We start from the raw sequence: 16,348 nt of genomic DNA, 5'->3' as shown, positions 1-16,348 counted from the left end.
AGTACTAGTACCAGGGATCGAACTCAGGTCCTTGCACTTGTGAGGCAGGTGGCTGAACCATTGAACTGTGACTTATTATTAATTATGCTGATTTTACTGCAGTGAGATGAGCGAGTCTTCATTGCCATTAAAAGGGAGAGTCTGTGTAGGGGGAAAGGATTTCCAAGCTGCTCCTTGGTGGGTTCCTGGGATTTGACAAACATTTGCGTATTTTCACAACCTGCCAAGTACTTACAGGAGGTGAGACGTGTACAATGAATGTGTAATTCACTGGTCCCAAGTCAGAGTAGCCACAGTAAATTTGAAATAAAGTAAATAAGTGCTATATTCAAATGAAGCATGTTTCTAACATAATAATAGCATGATTTCACATTTGTCTGACATGTTTCAGGCTGCAGACCTTTTTCAGGCTCCTCAGAGAGATAATGGAGAAGAGCACTTTAGAAAATAGACAGCTTTCTGCAAAATTAAGGTGATTTGTATTGAGGGGTGAAGTCTGTCTATATTCTTATTGACCAAAGAAATCGTTTGCCCCTTAGTGATAAACACAACCACTAAATTGTAGGATCATGGACCTTCAGAGCTAGGAGAGACTTCATCTGTTCTATCTGCATCCATCGATGCCTATAGCATGCCTGCCAGGGAGGGATCTATATTTTGTTTGATTGCTTCTGGGAATGGGGTGCTCACTTCTACCCTGAGAAGAGGTCGATCTGTCATTGGATAAGCAGGTACATTGAGCGTCCCTGCCTCTCTTTCCCTCTTATTGCCTGCATCTAGATAACCTGTTATGCTAATTTTGCCTTTAAATATCTTTCAGCATCTTCATCAATACTGACCCTGTACAAATACCACATCCATTGCAATCATAGTAATTTTCTAATTGAACTGTCAACTTACACTTCTTCTTTCCTCTTTACTCCCAATCTATTTTCTAGGTCAATTTGTCACGTGCAAATATAACCTGGAAGTTTTGTTTAAACTCTTTGCCATTTCCTTGTCTAAAGTTCAGTCTGCTTGGTGGGGGCTATGATGTCCTTTAGAGCCCAGCCCCCTAGCCTTCTTCTGTCACAGATGTTGGCAAACTATGGACCAGGGGTCAAAAGCAGCAAGCACCCTGTATGGATCATGAATAAAGAATGGTTTCACAATCTTAAAAATCCAGAGCACAGCATGAGCTGCTTTGGTTTGGAAATGTTTCCCAAGGGCCGTGTGTTAAAGATTTCCCCAAGCTGCTGAGAAGGTGCTGCAACCGTGGTTCTAGTGGACCCAGATATAGCCCACACTAGCAGCAGGCTTTGGCAACAACCATGTGATGTTGGTTTTGCAGGTATGCAGAAAGCAAGGGTTAGAGTCATGGGAACATCCAGCAAGATTTCAAAGGAAAGAATAGGAGGCCAGATGCCCTAGGGTCCCAAGATGAGAACACAGTCAATATTCTAGTTCATTTTGAAGAACCACCATTGGTTAAGAGAGATGGAAGCCTAGGGGTCATCCAGTTCAATCCAACTGGGACAAAGCCTTAGGCAGAAAATTACCATAAGCAAGAAAAGATGAATTCGCTGGGTGGACACTACCATTTTTCAAGCCTTGTATAAGGAGTATATTAAGGTCATAGGAACACTGGGATTGAGAATTTCATTTAACCAAGTTAGATCTCTCCTCTGTCTTTCATCCCTGCATGACATTTTAATTTTTTTGGTTTCAGTTTTTCCATGAGCCACAGAACAATTCTAACTATGGTTCTCATCAGTCATCTTCCATGGCCACCATCAGACAGCCATCTGTAAAAAGGGAGCCGCTACCATTACTCTGTAGCCCCAGGAACTCTCCAGTTTAGCTACTAAAACCATTCCTGCAAGTGGATTTTCACTTTTAAAAGAGTCCCCTTCCATGTGCTTCCAAGTCTTCAGTTTTCTCATCAGTGGATGAAACACTGTACCTCTTTCCAATACTCAAATTTTAAACCTCTAGGTTGCATGCTTGTGAAAATCCATGCTCACACTTGCCTTTCTCCGTCACCCCTCATCCTACGCTGCAGGGATTCCTGTCCCTGTGAGCCGTGGAGCTGGCTCTTCACCCTCCCTGCCCCCCTCTCCCCATCATCCCAGTGACTCACGGCTGCCCCCCAGCACTCCTGGAGATGATTCTCAGCAGCAGGCTCTCTCCTCTAGGCTCTTAAGGTGGCCACACACTGGGCTAAATAAGCTGCTTACCAGCACGGAAAGGGACGGCATTTAGAGTGCCATGCCTTTTTTAGCTATGCTTTCAAAGGAAGCTGATTTGGGAACATGTTTGGAAGATGTCCCTAATTTGGTACCTGGAGCTCCATGAATGTGGGAATAAAAGAAAAGAAGTCACACTGTGGCTTCTGTGTCTCCTTTGTGCTTGTTCATGTCTAACACTTGAGAGGCGTTTTGTCTTACCTCCCGAGCCCCTCAAAAATTATGTATCTCTGCCTGGTGCTTCCTGTGTCCGGGGACATAGACTGACAGCTCAATGGATGGAGTTTTAAGTATTTTTGCAGGCACTGGTATAAAACTGCCATTGATCAGATTGGCTGTGAGCTATGCTGGGACACCAGGATAGAAGGACGAGGGAACTGAAGAAGCTGATGCCACCAACGGTGGAGGAGGGAAACACTAGTTGTTGGGTTGGTGTAACAGTGAGCCTTCTAAGAGTTCCAGGTATCCACTCAGAAGGACGGAGAAATTTCTGATCTGAGTCAGTCCTGATAACCAAGATAACCTAATCCTGTGTGTCCTGTAATGCTGCAGAGGTTTCCAGGCAGCAAGAACAGCAAAGCTCATCACAAAGCAGATTATCATGAAATAATCTTGTTTCCTGAAGATGGATCACTTTTGAGAGCATGAGCTTTGGAATCAGACACAGGTTCAAATGAATGCTTGACCATTTCCTAGATTTGTGAACTGGAGCGATTAACTTGACCTTTCTAAGTTTCTGCTCTTCTTTTGTGGAATACAGTCATGAAAACATTAGCTATCTCATGGGGCATTTTTGAGAATGATGTGCAAAATTGTTTAACCTGGTACCTGGAACATAGTAATCAGTTGCAGTTGTTATTTATAATTATTCATTCTTTTAACACCTCATTAAACAAATATTTATTGAAGGTCTGCTGTGTGCCAAATACTGTTCTAAGTGCTTGTTATCATTGCTGTTACTATTGTGGCTTCTGTCGTCATCATCAGACATTGTCTACCTGCTTGCAACAGCTCTTTAGGTAGAAACTGAACAAACCAATCAGGAATTAGAAAAAGAAGGCTGGGGTTTGGGGAACCAAGCCTGACAGTCAAATGTATAGACTGAGTTAGCCCAGGGGACCCAGGAAATCCCAAAGCACTGTTTGAACACAAGAGGGCCCAGGCCCTCCTTAAGCCTGCATGTTGGTAAGACCGTTTCTCATTGCTAATCAGATGAACTCAGGCCAGGTTTGCAGGTACAGTACCAATGGGAAAACTTTTGAGAGCCTGCTTCATTGTAACTGGGGGAGGAGAAAGCAAAGGCAGCACCCCTTCAGATTAATGAGCCCCAAATGAGAACGAAAGGTGAGAATGTGCTTTGCCAATAGGGAAGATTTTGACAGTACTAGGGTGACAGGAAGATATGCTGGTCAGAAAGTGGCATCACTGTTTCTTAACATGTTGCAGAGCTGAGTCTGAAGTCAGACTCTGCTTCTCACCAGTTGTGATAACTTTGGCAAACCCTTTTCTCTGAGCCTCTGGTAAATGTGAGTTGTGATAACAATTACTACCTTTTCTAGTGTGTGTTTGAAATGAAATCACCACATATAGGTTTTGATGGTGAGTAGGCCACTGTTTCAATGTGTCCAGGGACTACTGCATTAAAATGCCCTGCTACACTTACTTAAAACACACACCCCAGATTTAGTCTTGGTCTGCTTTCTCTACCCTGGTAATCTGCTCCGTGTTTTTCTTAGTTTTTAGTATCAGTTTTGTCCATTTTCCCCCTGTAGACTCCATGAGGGCAGAAACTTGCTGTTTTATCGCCAACTCCTACAGCTGTCCTTGTTGAGTAGAAATAAAAGAATGAATGAACATGAATGAATGAATGAGAATCTCTAGAAGTGAGTCCTTAAATTTGTTTCTCTTATAGTCACAACAGGGGAGTCTAAAACGCAGTCAAGCTTGAGAACCACCTTAAAAGTTGCTAAAACATTGCCTATGCTTTTCCTTTGCTTTCTCTTTGTAATGCTTTCAAAAATGTATTCATATATATCTTTTTATTACATATATATTTATTACATATATATTACATATATATATATATTTGGTCATATATATATAATATTATATATGACCGCATATATAGTAAATAACATGATGTTTTGATAGACATGGTGAGATTATGACAAATTAGTATATCCATTAACTTTCATAGTCACCTATTTTTCCCCTGCCAAGAGCTCTACAATCTGTTTGCAAACTTTCAGAATGCAGTAATTATTTGGTCATATATATAATATTATATATGACCGCATATATAGTAAATAACATGATGTTTTGATAGACATGGTGAGATTATGACAAATTAGTATATCCATTAACTTTCATAGTCACCTATTTTTCCCCTGCCAAGAGCTCTACAATCTGTTTGCAAACTTTCAGAATGCAGTAAAATATTTTAACTGTAATCCTCATGCTGAACATTAGATCTCTAGACCTCCTCATTCTACCTAATGAGAAATTGGGATCCTCTGACCCACTTCTCCCTGTTTCCTCCCCCTCCTCTCCTCCCATTCCTCTTAATCACTATTTCACTCTGTTTCTCTTGGATATTTTGTTTGTTTTATTTGCTTACAAGAACACATTACAAAGGAGAGAATGACAGAGTGAACAGCTCTGGGAAGCACGGACCTATGAAATTAACGCCTTAGTCCCCAAGCCCTTCTACAAAAGTGGAAAGGCCTTGGGATAGGCTTCAGTTGATGTGCTCTGGCGAGACATTGGTGAGAGCCTCCTGGGCACTGGGCTCTTACAGCTGAGTCTTTAGGGGTATAAATGTCCTGGGAATTCTGGAGGAAGAGGACCGCCTACCAGGTCTACTTTTTGCTCAATTAGACCCAAGTCTGACCTGCTCGACTTCCACCCATGAGACTTGGAAGGGGACTTGGCTCATGACCAAATAGGGTACAGCTTCTACCCCAGAAGGACTACTAACGTTCAGAACTGGAGCCTGCTTCCTGGGCTAGGCTGGCTCTGGGCTCAGAGGAGAAAGAAACCCACCTTTCAAGACTGGGAGACAACTCAGGTGTCAGACCAGTGCACATCTAAAGGCCATGGGTGGTGGTGGGATTGAGAGTCTCACAGGGCATGGCAGGAAGACAGGGAAGGGAGCTGGCATGCATGGTACACCTATCATACTGCTATTTGAACATAAGCTCTTTTGGCTTTAAAGATACTGCTGATCATTAGTTATGTCACTTCAGGTTTATGACCTAAGCCAGCGGTAAAGTAGAGGTGGTAATAAGATTATCTCATGATGGTTATCCTGAGGATGTTATGAAGATCAGACCACTCTCTCTGGCATATGTTAAGTGCTAGATTTTTTTTTTCTTTTTTAACTCCTTAAATTCTAAGTACTTCAAGGGAAATTAAAGGGGAACATCAGATAGAGGAGGGTGACTGCCATAGAAGCAGAAGATGAGGCCTGGGACGGGGGCCAAAAGGAGGGAGCTGTTCACTTGGGGAATTTTGGAGCTACTTGACTTAAGAGGCTCACACTAATCAATCCCTCTTGACTCATCATGGAACTTGCAATCAGGGCATCACCTGCTCACCTGCTGCTCTGCCCTTGGGAAAGCTGTCAGAGCCAATCACTGGGCATTGTTTTCTCAGCTCTTCTCTTTGGAGAAGCTCTATGGGCAGGGGAGAGCCTGATCCAGAGGGAGAGGGAGGGGAGGACTAGCAGAATCTCAGCTCCAGGACTTAGATCTGGGCTGCCTGATGTAAATCTTCAACTCTCCCTGGGGAATAAGGGCTACATGTGACTTGACAGGGGTCACAGAGAAACCCAGATTTGGGGATGAGTGGGGGAGAGGTCAACTTTAGGAATTAGCTCACTTAAATTCATTCACTAATTCAAAATAAATATTTCAGTTAATTCAACAAGCACTTAAATTTATTCATTTATTCCTTCACTTGTAGTGAGTACCGGCTCACTGTCTGTTATGTGTTCAGGTCTCCTGAGCCCATATGAGGGCAGATTTTTATTTGTGGTTCCATATTATTTCCAACACCTCATGTTCTCTAAAGACCCAGGCATCTCACTGGTAACTTTGATCAGATCCATGTGGGGGCCCAGGGCGGCATTCATGCTGATCCTTTTCCTCCCCCATCTCCATCCTAGAAGTTGCTGAGCCCAAGAAATTGCTTAGGACACCAAGAAAGCATGGATCAGATTGGAGACAGTGGAATTTAGTGTATTTGAATTGACTTGAACTGAGTGAAATGGAATTACTAAACTAAATGGAAATAATTGAATTGAAATATAGCAAATTGGATTGAATTGAGATTAATTGAAATGAAATCAATTGAGAATGTATTGAATCACGGTGCTATGAGAGATTCAGACACACCCACCCTGACCCCACTCATTTACAGTGGGGAATGGGAAGCTCAGGAGGAATGACAACCTGAAATCAAGGGTTAGGGACTTTCCCAAGGTCAAAGAAAATGGCAGAGCAGCTCCCAGGCCAGCACTTTCCCATGGTGCCATACTTCCCGAATTGGTAGTGTCTGATGCTGGATTTCTGATAAGAAGGCCAAGAGTTGTTAGAAATCAGCAGGAAAAAAAGGGAGACTTTGGAAAGAAATAGCTAAACATCTAATTTTAACAACTTTCTAATAAATATTCACGCTTGTTCTTCCCCTCAGAGTTTCACTTTCCATAGCACTTCCTGGATGGATTGTACTAGCCACACAAGCGGAAAACTGCGGACTCCAGAGGCCAAGAGATGGAAAGATAGTTCTCTGGGCTGATGCTCCCTGAAAATGTGTTTATTTTGAGGAATAAAGATGTGGTACTTGCAGTGGAAGGCCCTCCTTGAATTCCCAGTCACAAAATCATTATGCCTGGGTATCTACTGTGAGTGTCATTCTTGGGAAAATGTTTAGAAAAATTCTCTACTAAAATACTCCTGTACTGAAGCTGAACTTGCTTTCTTCCCTTCTCCCATATGGTCACAAATGATTATCAGTGCTTAGCAGAAAATGCTTGGGACAAGAAATATTTGAAATTTCTAATATTTTTGCATTTTGGAATAGTTACCTACACATAATGGCATTTATCGAGGCAGGGATTCAAGTCTAAACATGACATTCATTTACATTTTATATACATCAGCTGAAGGTAATTTTATATAGTATTTTTAGTGTACCTGTAGTTTGACTGCAACTCACTTTATCAGGTCAAATGTGGAATGTTCTATTTATTGCATTATATCAGCACTCAAAATTTTCAAATTTGAGGCTTTTGGCATTAGAGATGTTCAACCTGTCAAAGTTCTACACATAATTGTAACAAACTTTATGTTACAGCATAAGGCAGGCAAACTTGATCCCATTTTTCAGTGCAAGGACTGAGCCCAGAGATTTTCAAAAGATCACTTTAGTTCATTCAGTAAATGAAAAGTAAAGGAATAGCTAAAACTTGGAAACAGCCCATTTTCCCAGCAGTTGGAAACTGGATAAAGAAGATGTGGTTTTTCTATAAAATGGAATATTACTCTGTCATAAAGAATGAGAAAATAGATTCGTTCATAGGAAAATGGATACATATTGAAGATATACTCCTATATGAAATAAATAAGTCACACATGTGTAGATACCGAATAGTTTCTCTGGTCTGAATAAACTGCAATAATACACAAGATCCTAATAAGATGACTGACATTGTGAAATGGGAAGAAAGGGGCTAAAGGTGTGGGGAAGGTGGGATGGGTAGGGGAAGGGTAATAAGGGAAAAGAAAAAATGTGAGATAAAGAAAAGATGGAAATAAAGTGTTTGTAGATGGGGAGGGGCAGAGGGGGTGAAGGGAGGACAGGGACAAGGGGAAAAAATGAGAACCGAGACCTGTCGTGTAGAGGTACAAGATTCCAACAATGAATGTGACTGTACTGTATCCCTAAAATGTACAATAAACTCAATTAAAGCTGAAAAAAAAAAAGTAAAGGAAGTTCCAGATCCCTACTCTGGGCTCATCAAGTCCAGAGCTCTTCTGCACAGATTATATATGCTGGTGATCGGACAACGGAAATGGATTTTCTCACGACCACCCCTGGGTTGTGTGGGATGGGAGTGGCAGAAGTCTTGAGGTGAAGCTTCTCAAAGCTGAGAGTGGCTCCAGTCATTTCACAGAATTGAGCCACCAAGTGGGGGCAGCCTCTGGAGTGTGTTATCATCCTAATGTGCCATGGTGCTCGTCAAGTTATGTGGTCCGGATGCTTGTGGCTGTGATGTAGAGATAATTGGCCCTGCCATAGGAGCAGCAAACTGGCCCGCAGGCTCTTAGCAAACCACAGGCTGGACAGAAACGACACATCAAGGGATGTTGCCAGCTATGCTGACTCCAGTTTCTTCATTGTTCATTATCACAGCCATCTCTTACCACAATGCACAGAAATCAGACGTAAGGGGCCATTTCATAAGGAATGGACGGTACGCTGGATGTAGTCTGGTGCCAGTCTGTCTTTACTTTAATCCAGTTTCAAATGAAACAGAACTGGATTTGGGAAAAATGGCAAAGGAGAATTGTGATCAGCTACCTTACACCCACATACGTCTAATCCTGGGGATAATAGGGTCCACTTTGGGGCTTGGCCCTAAATTGAGCACATCGTAAAATCCACGCCAGGAGCCTCAGGCCAGCCACGGAGTGACTTTCCACTGGTTTAATTTCAGTTTCCATTTTTAATCCCAATTCCAGTGACTGGGTTGTTTTCTATGGTCCTTATTAGCATGCCCTTTTTATACCACTTTGTGCCACTTACATGTAGTCATTCATTTGTTTCATGAATATTTCATGAGCATCATCTGCTCTTCATCTTAAGGAGACAGTGGTATAAAGGATAGCCCACGTCTTCAAGGAGGTAAAATCACGTGGGCAGACAAGTAAGCAAACATCAAAGTAAAGCGTGCTGTAATATGCAATGGAAAGTATGAAAACAATGGAAAAACATCAGAGGTGGTATTTTATTGTTTTATTAATAAGTATTTAAGTACATAATGTTTACTTTTCTTGTGCGAGGTGGGTACATGTATTTGAAACCCTTTTCTCACCTCCTTTCCCTTTTTTTCCTCCCTACTCCCTCCACCTCTTGATTCCCTTCCCACTTGATAAAGCTCTATCTCCTTACTTACTGTTGTCTACCTTTTATTTTGCTCTTATAATGTAGGTTTCGCATAGATGAGAAATCATGTGATATTTAAGCCTGTGTGTGTCTGATTTATTTCACTTAGCCTTATGGTCATAAGGTGTTTCTATTTTTCTACCAAAAAGTTTCATCTTCTCTATGGTGGAGTTGTACTCCATTACGTGTAAATACCACCTTTTCTTTATCCATTCATCTGTTGATGGACATATAGTTTGTTTCCGAGATTCAGCTATCACGAATTGTTCTGATAAACATGGGTGTGCACTCACCAATGTAGTATAACGTCTTTAATTTGGGGAAAAGATATCGATGAGGGGAGTAGCTGGGTCAAGTGGGATTTTGAATTTTAGCTTTTTGAGGATCTCCATACTGGTTTCCTTAGTGGTTGTACTATTTTACATTCCTACCAACAGTGTGGAAGGCTTTCCCCTCAGCTTGGCCAACATTGTTGGTATTTGGCATCTTGATGATGGCCATTCTTTCTGGGGCAAAATGGAAACTCATTGTTGTTTTAATTTGCACTTCTCTAGTGGCCGGCAATGTTGAGCATCGAGGCATGTGATTTTTGGCCATTTGTACTTCTCTCTCTGAGAAGTGTCTGTTCATTTCTATATTAGATTGGGAGCGTCAGAAAGGGCCTGCCAGGGATCCGGCACTGCAACCAAGACATGTACAGTGGAACAGTGAGACCTGTGTCTAACTAGCGTGGGGGGAGAGAAGTGTTCCTGGTCATGGTGGCTGAGGGTCCTGAGATGGAGCCATGCCAGTCATTGAAAGGCCAGTGAGACTGCAGTGCAAAGGGGAAGCGGGTGGAGATATGAAGCGAGCAAGCAAGGGAGCTGAGCTGCTCTGTGGCAGAGCTTTGGAGGCTAGGGTAAGACTGCTGAAGTCCTTAGTCCTGTCTGTGTTCTGCCAAGTTCCTCTAGTTTTGGTGGCCTTCTGATTTGACATCTGCCATGGCCCAAAGATGACTTTCCCTGTGTTCTCACCCAGTAATCCTGAAGTCCACTGGTTCTGAGTGTGAACTTCTTTCTTCTGGTCTCATGGCAAAAGCCAAGAGCGTCTGTTTAAAGGGCTGAAGGTCACATTGTAGGCTCAGGAGGCATCACATTTTCTTCCTGGGTTTTTTTTTTTTCCATTTCAGCTTACGGCTGGTCCCATTGACGTGTTTTCTTTGCCCCCGTGGATCTATGTTACTGCTGTTTGCACTGGTGATTTCCAGAAATGTTCTGCAAGATAACTTTGCTAGAATATAACAGAAGCCCTTTGTCACTGGGATTTCGATTGGAAAAATAATTTGAATAATTGATGCACTTTCTTCGTGACTGTTGGTGAGTGAAATTGGCCCCAGCCAATGTTCCAGGCTCATTCCTTGTCTGTCTGTCTGTCTGTCTGTCTGTCTTACTTCTCCTCTCTCTTTCTCTCCTGAACACTCATTGCACATTCTCTTTCTAGGCACATTTGAAGCCTGTAAGCATTTGCACCTACAGTTAACCACTGCCGGGAATAAGAATCCTTTCTTTTCTCTTCCCTGGACAAATATCTCACAAGACACCAGAAGGTAAGATGGCACCTTGACCCCCTCATTTATGTGCTGTTCTAGTTAATTGATTCTGAGCCTGCTGACCCCTACTTGAGAAGGACCGTCTGCCTCCAGGGCTGGGATGAGTGATTGAACTTAGTGGTTTTCATCTTTGCCGCAAACTCTGCTTGGGTTCAAATTCTGATCCTGTCCTGTACTAGATAAGAGTCTGGAAGCAAATTATTGAAGTCCTCTGTGCCTTTGTTTACTCCTCTCAACATGGGATTGGCAATAATGCTCGCCTGCTAACATTGCCTTAAGAAGAAAATAATTTCCAATTCACGTCCTTGCTTATCCTTTTGGTCCTCTGTGGAGCAACCAGGGTGAGTTAAAAATGTACATTCATTCCTCAGACTTTTCACAGGATTGATACCTATTTCTTATCACTCCAGTCTCCTCTACAAAACCTGCTCAGAAAAGCAAGTGCCATGCCATTTAAATTAAACTGATCCTCTGTTCAAGCTACCCTCTGTCCCATCCCATTTAGAAAAGTGTGTAGCACTGTATCTGAGATGTTTGAGTTCTGTCTCCTTCTGTGGACCATATAGGGTTACACTCTTGGTTCTTTGCTGTTAGGTAGGACCATGTGCTTCATTCTGGCCAAAGAGTTATGAGCAAAAGTAACATTAACTCTTGCCAGGGATTTGGCTCAGTGGTTCTGCCACCTGCCTCATAAACTCAAGGTCCTGGGTTTGATTAAAAAAAAAAAAAAAAAAAAAAGTAACATCAACTCTGAAGAGTATTTAGTTGCCAATGTAACACCCTCCAGAAATCTCAAACCCTCTGACACAGTAAGTAATTGATCAAAATAAGAGCAGACTCCCTTATTCTTGAGACCCATGCTGTAGCATAAGCAACACAAACTCTTAAGCTGCTAAGATTCTGAGATTGTTCGTTCCCACAGCATATCCTAGCCTAATATGCCTGATGATCCCCTGTTCTGTTTATATTACCGGTTGAAGTTGTTGTTTGTTCTTCCTCAATACCTATGCTTCCTTTTTCCGTACTAAAAGAATCCTTATAGTTTTCCTAAGAAATAAATGAATGAAGACTACATTCATTAACCGTCTGGCAGATGATACAATCATGAGAAAAACCCTGGCCAAGGAGATATGAGAAGTGAAGTTTACCATTTCTGAACCCCGCTGTTAGAGAAAGATGTGCCCTTTCCTTCCTGCTGGCTCTGAGGGGAAGATGCTCACTAAGCGTTTAACTAAGCAGACAAGGGAAAAGCCCTAGACATAACGGAGCAAAAAGAGGGGAACCAGTTTTCTGGAAGCTATGGAAGTTCTTACATATGAACTGTTATATGATTAAACATAAACTGTTTATCTTGTATAAACTAGCATTATTTGGGGCATCTATTAAATTAATCAAGCCAGTGTTTACCAATATGCTATTTTAAGTTGTCTTGTTCATTTATTTAATTAAGCAGTGTCTATTTCCACTGTCCTAGTACTCATATGCAGGAGTCATTTCTTATTCCTGAGAGAACAGGAATTATTTCTCATTCCTTACCATGCCCTTATTTTCATGCAGTGAAGTTCATAGAACAAATTCTTCAAAGATATTTGTTGAATAAGTGAATGCAAATGAAATATTATAATAATAACTGAATGAATCGTTATTACTAATTCTTATTAGATCTTACACTTCTTCCTATCCCACACAAGTTTCTCTATTGTTCATCATAAAGACTTGATGGTGTGACAATTCATATGGCTTCTCACTCTTGCTTGGCTTGTAAGAACATTTCACACTGTCTTTATTTACCAAAGTCCATTAAGAACAAATTTGTCATATGTCACAGGCATATAGAATGTGAACTGCTACAAGAAACCTTAGTGGTTATGCAGCATAACTTGCATTTTATAAATGTGTGGAAAAGCTCAGAAAGAGGGACTAACTCATCATGAGTTGTATAGTTAATTGGTGAGAGAAAGGTAGAATTCAAGATTCTTGCTTTTCACCGAATGTGTTTGTTATCATGTCATCAGAAATTCCAGTTCTTCCTGGGTGCGATATTGTTTGATCAGCCTTAATAGATAGGGAGGGAAATGTATTATGTAGTATTTCTTACTTTGGGGTTTTGTAGTTATTGCGTTTCTTAGTCACTTTCTCTTCAGTGGGACATAATGCCTGACTCCCTCAATTTAAAAGAGCAGAAATTTACTTTGGCTCACAGTTTCAGAAGTTCCAGTCCATGTCTGGCAGGTCTGAGTGCAGAAATGGTGGCAAGAGTGGGGTGGAGAAAAGCAGCTCACAGCATGGGGGTCAGGAAACAGAGAGAGGGAGGGGAGAGGCCAAGGAGGGAGATATACACCCTTCTAGGTCTTGCCCAGAGTGACCTGTCTCTTCTTGTCTGCCCTACCTCTCAAGCGCAAGTCAACTACAGCATCCCCACAATCCAGTCATCTTGCAAAAGCCCTGCTTCTGGACTCATAGGAGTATGAGGGTCATTCCTGATGCAAATCATGACACTGTGAAATGCAACACCACCTACATTTTTTTTAAACTTAGGGCTTGTTCATGTTTGGATCTCAAAACAGAAGTTCCTCTGGATGTGGGTGAGTAGTTCCTTAGATTTCCATATGGTATCGAAGCCCTGAAGGTGGAAATTACACCCTGATTGCATTTGGTCCGTGTAGACACGTGAGAGAGAAACTTCTGTCATTCTCTAAGGAAATGATGCTGAGTGAGGAAGTAAGTAGTTTCAGAATACAAAGGGTTCCACATTCCTGGAGGTACCCAGTGGAAGCTGGGATGCAGGAGACAAAGCTCAGGGACCAGTGGGTTTCAATATGATCTGCTGCCAAGACTGAGAGCAAATACAATACATTCCAACAAATACAATGAAAGAAAATACAATAAATCAGGCAAATGGTCCGAATCTCCTTTCTTTTCTAATTATATTTCTTATCCAAGAGAAGTAAAAGCAAAATTAAGAAAAAAAAATAGGGAGAAAGAAAGCATGACACAGAGCAGATCAGATAACCAATAAATGTCCTTGAAATCGGGTAATCTGAACCTTTTTAGCTATTTAGGTAGTTATTTCTCTTTCTCTCATTCCCCGGATTCCCTCTCAGATACAGACAGTTAAAAGTCAGATTTCCAGTGGTGAATCTCAAGGATGACCAGAGAATATTTTGCCAACATGATCTCTATTAAAATACACACATTTTCCACTGCCTGCCTCACAAGTGCAAGTTCCCAAGTTCAATCCCCGGTACCAAAAAACAAAACAAAAAACTCATTTTGTTACTTGCTCACAGTGCATTTTAACACAGTCACCGTTTTGAGATGACCCATGGTAAGTAAACAAACAAAACACAGAACAAAGTTTTTGAAACTTTTCAAACTCCCATTTATCCATAATATTTTATCATGGGATTCTTTTAAAATTTGTATTGCAAATTACAAGTATGTCAATGAGCACTCTGGAAATGCAGCCCAGACACATTATTTTGAGCCCAGAAAAAGTAGAGGCTCAGAGGAGTGAGAATTGTCATTCATAACATGAAGCCAGCTCCTCTAAGCCCTAGTCCCCTGCACTGTGCTGCCCATAAGTGACAGCACAGTCCAAAAGCAGTTCTAAATGGCCAACATTGCCTTTAACAGCTCCTCTACCAATGGTCTGTGTTACAGAAGTATGTGGCAAAGACAGTGTACTGTGAAATGAATGGATTTACCAACCAGGGGACCAGCCCTGTGCCCTAGCTCATTAGGAACAATTTGCATGCGGAACATCAGTGTGACAGGCCCAGCAAGGGATTTGTTTAGCTCATTTAGAGTAATGGAGACAAGAGATTAATCACTTCAACACCAATGTGCCTTGCTTCTGCGGCCCCACCATGCATGCCCACCAAGCCACACCTGGTGTGATGCCGCCCTGTCTCTGATCTAGATGCCCCAGCGGTGCTGTGACTTGTGTCTCAAGCCTTTGTGGGCTGGCCTGAAGCTCCTGTTAAGACAGAACACAACCCACCCAACCGCAGGGACTGAAGGAGTCAGAAGCCCCTGAGAGTTTTCTTCAGATCCCCCACAGATTTCTTCATTCTTCATACATGTTGGATTTTGAATTACAAGTAACCTTGAGGCCAGATTTCCTCTAACTTACAAATGCAGGCAATCTATCTGTATCTGTTCTGGTTCTTGACTTCCTTCCCCTAGTGCTAGAAGAACTGTTTAACTAATGGCCATTCCCTTTGTTTGTATTCTGCCTTCCCTTACTAGCCCACCATCTGCCTTTGCCATTCAATCTGTTCTCCGTTACCAGCCCCCTCAATTAATCAATATTAGATAAATATTATATCCCCTTTAGCTATTGATAAAAGTATCTACTCGTCTTCACATGTAAACATCTGAAAAAAACAGCACATAGTTTCTATTACTCACCACATTACTCCATCTTTAATTCACTCCAAGCAAATTTCTGCCTATTACTCGATCCTGAATTTACCAGTCATCTTCACATTGCCAAATCTAAGGCACATTCTGAAGTATTCTGTTTACTTGACTTCTGTACCACTTGGAAAACATTAGATATTCTTCTTGTAGTCTTCTCTTGGTTCTCTTTGCACTTGGCTGTTCAGTCTTTCATAGGTTCTGCTGCCAGCCCCTCTTCATCTACCTAAAATGTTGAAGTCCCTATCACTAGATCTTCCTTTTTCTCCTCTGATTCTGTCCTTTGTTCCATGATATTTTGTTGTCACAGCTCCCTCCATTTTGGACCACCTGATCATTACTGTGATTTTAAGTATCATCTATGTGGAATCATAGCCAAATTGATTTCCCAAACAGGCACAGCCTTCTAGGATTAAAGCTGAGGATCAGTGAGCAACTCCGTGACATTGACTGTGCCTCAGCCTCAGACCTAACCCCTTTTTCTTCTTGTTCTGTCTCTGCTAATCTCCTAGTGTCTTTGTGTCAGAAGTTTGGGAGTCTTTTAAACATCTTTATTCTCACTGTCTCTGCTATTACAAATCATTAATCACCAAATCTTACAGAGTCTATGTATGAGGGGTAGTGCCAAGGTGTCCACTTTTCACTATTCTTACTGTCACTTATGAACTAAGTGCCCTACTCATCTGCTTCTGACACTATTAGCAGAATGTTTTCTGCAATGTTTAAGTCACAGATCTGATCATTTCTCAACTACTTAACATCTTTGGTTATTTCTTTTACTATTAAATGTGTCACATTCCCTCAGCATACTTGAATCTAACCTCCACCCCATCTTATTCCACTCTCCTCTTATCCTGGGTGTTTAACCCACGCGGCACTTGTCTGCTGCTTGAACACAACTTGCACTTTCCTGTCTCAGGGTCTCTCCTCCTAGTGCTCTTTTATT

General features: G+C 41.7%; 2 long non-coding RNA genes across 2 annotated transcripts in view; both read left to right on the top strand.

Annotated features, from left to right (window-relative positions):
- Positions 1-6,980, top strand: part of LOC104847502 — a 47,182-nt gene extending 40,202 nt beyond the window's left edge. Inside the window, exon 3 of the long non-coding RNA XR_776170.2 lies at positions 6,918-6,980. This is a non-coding gene — a long non-coding RNA (uncharacterized LOC104847502). The remainder of the gene's footprint in view (positions 1-6,917) is intronic.
- Positions 6,981-10,603: 3,623 nt separating this feature from the next.
- LOC104847501 lies at positions 10,604-13,425 on the top strand. Its single transcript, XR_776169.2, has 3 exons — positions 10,604-10,747; positions 10,872-10,977; positions 13,378-13,425. It is a non-coding gene; the product is annotated as an uncharacterized LOC104847501 (long non-coding RNA).
- Positions 13,426-16,348: the final 2,923 nt, after the last annotated feature.

Source organism: Fukomys damarensis, unplaced genomic scaffold (assembly GCF_012274545.1).
Source record: "Fukomys damarensis isolate Sample0158 unplaced genomic scaffold, DMR_v1.0_HiC HiC_scaffold_36, whole genome shotgun sequence".
Taxonomy (NCBI): domain Eukaryota; kingdom Metazoa; phylum Chordata; class Mammalia; order Rodentia; family Bathyergidae; genus Fukomys; species Fukomys damarensis.
The sequence above is the reverse complement of the archived record's forward strand: the minus strand, read 5'-3'. Positions and strand labels throughout refer to the sequence as shown.